Here is a 2,305-nt window from a genome sequence, read left to right on the forward strand (position 1 = left end):
CAACTCTAGAAAAATTATAAAAGCAGTATAAAGAATTTCAGCTTCTCCTTCATTTAGATTCCCATTTACTACACTTGATAAAGAAGTAGCAGGCCCCAAATGGCATCATTTGTACTAGGCCCCATGTCAGCAAATGATTTAATACCTAGCTTAATGGCAGTTTCAACCTCCTCCAAGAATGTAGTTTTAACTGGTTAGTCTGGAATTTCCTGGTTAGCACGAGTGAGGCAATCCCTCAAGACCCCTTCCCTCCCCTAAAGGAGCTTGACCTAAATCTCAATCTATCTACTCTTTGCTAGAAATTTACCTTTCTTGACTCTTTTCTGTCTATAAACACCTTTCCTGCTGCTTGGCAGAACTCTTTTCTATTTGCTACCTAGGATTGTGCCTGATTCATTATTATTGAATAAAGCCAACTTGATCTTTAAATTTACTCAGTTGAATTAAAAAAAAAAAAAAGTTTTGGCGGCAGTGCTGGGATTGAAGGAGACTTTCAGCAGATTTCCTGGCAGCTCAGATGGTAAAGAATCTGCCTGCAATGAGGGAGACATGGGTCTAATCCCTGAGTCAGGAAGATTCCCTGAAGAAGGGAACAGCAGCCCATGCCAGTATTCTTGTCTGGAGAATTCCATGGACAGAGGAGCCTGGTGGGCTATAATCCATGGGATTGCAAAGAGTTGGACATGACCGAGTGACTAACACTTTGACTTTCCAGCAGCTTCAGTAACAAGAAACACAGACATGGCATCCCTTGAACACTTAAGAGTTCTCTGTCTTTCCTGCCATGTCCAAGGGCCATGGATAAATTCCTCTCAGTTCTGAGCTCCACCATCTTTACATCAGGGTCCTGATCTAATTGGCTTGCCACCATTTCCAATTTGTTTGGAAGATTTCCCTATTCTTCCCAGACTCTCCCCAGATTCCACAGTGGGAAATGCTGGCTGGAGCTGGACTGGGTCCAACTTAACCAGACTAAGACTCTGGGCAGCCACTGGTCAAATCAGACTCCACTCACTCATATACCTTGCTCTGCTTCCTCTGAAACCATGTCCGACAAACTTGGTATGGCTGACCTTGAGAAATCCAACAAATGAAACCTGAAGAAGAGAGAAGCGCAAGAAAGAAAAATCCTCTGTCTGCAAAGGAAATGCTTGAACAGGAGAAGCAAGCAGGAATGTCATAACAAGGCAGGAGCCACCAATACGAACTGTACATTCCACAAGCATTGCCTTCTTGTTTGACTTCTTATAGCTGTTTTCCTTCATTTGATGCAAAGAGATTGGATCAAGTTTGGTGAAGTGACAACACTGTCCCTTTTCACACCAAAGAATGAAGAACTGTTGGCGCTGAAATGCAGGCCAACCCCCTCATCTGCCTGTCTTGCTGTTGGTGAAACAAAAAGCTGAACGGGACAACAGTGAAACCTAGAGTAAAAACCAAGTTGGTGCAAGGTGTCCTGAAAGCTATAAAATGTAGGGTTGTTTTTTTAGCCTCAGGGCATGTGGGATCCCAGTTCCTTGACTGAGGATAGGACCTAGACTTCTAGCAGTGAGAGCATGGTGTCCTAACTACTGGATGGCCAGAGAATTCCCTGTAAAATGCAAGTTTAATCACAATGCCACTGTTTTGTTCAAATGATTTTACTTATTATAATGTGCATTTTAAAAATATCCAAATAAAAAATTTAAAACCAGGGAAAAGAAGGACTGGGTCTGACATGAGCTGTTCTGTGTTCAGAAAGCTGTTGCTACTGGGCATCTCAGAAGAATGCAAAACTAATGGGCTGGGGAAAAGCATTTAAGAGCTGTTGGAGCACTTGCCACCTACGTCAAAGCTCTCATGTTGAGATAAATTGATCATGGAATAGGTTAGATTGTGTAGACTGAGAAAAATAGTCACAACCTAAAAGTTGAGAGTTATGTTTTATTCTGGGGAAATTTTTAGGACTTCAAGCCCTGGAGATAGCATTTCAAGTGACTCTGAGAGAACCGCTCCAAGGAGGCAGAGGGAGGAGTCAGGTTATATAGAAGTTTGCAGCATGGGGGCAGGTAGTCTGAACAACAAAATTTATTGTTAATTAAGGAAAACCAGATATCTCAAGTTAAGGAATTAGAGCTTTTCTATGTATGGGAAGATGCAAGAGTCCTGGTTCACTGAAATCATTTGTATCATATGCATCTCAGCTACCTGGGGCCAGTATTCTGAGTTCCTCAGGGCTCACCTTAGGGAGCAGCTGCAGCCTAATTGCTACCCAACGGCAGATATTGTTCTCCTTCCTGGGTGCCCTCAGGGCTCAGAAATTGGA

The 2,305-nt window shown here is 42.8% G+C and overlaps 1 pseudogene; it reads left to right on the forward strand.

Annotated features, from left to right (window-relative positions):
* The first annotated feature begins 1,046 nt into the window (after window positions 1-1,046).
* On the forward strand, window positions 1,047-1,183 carry LOC121818538 (thymosin beta-4, Y-chromosomal-like; annotated as a pseudogene).
* Window positions 1,184-2,305: the final 1,122 nt, after the last annotated feature.

Source organism: Ovis aries, chromosome 2 (genome assembly GCF_016772045.2).
Source record: "Ovis aries strain OAR_USU_Benz2616 breed Rambouillet chromosome 2, ARS-UI_Ramb_v3.0, whole genome shotgun sequence".
Classification (NCBI taxonomy): Eukaryota; Metazoa; Chordata; class Mammalia; order Artiodactyla; family Bovidae; genus Ovis; species Ovis aries.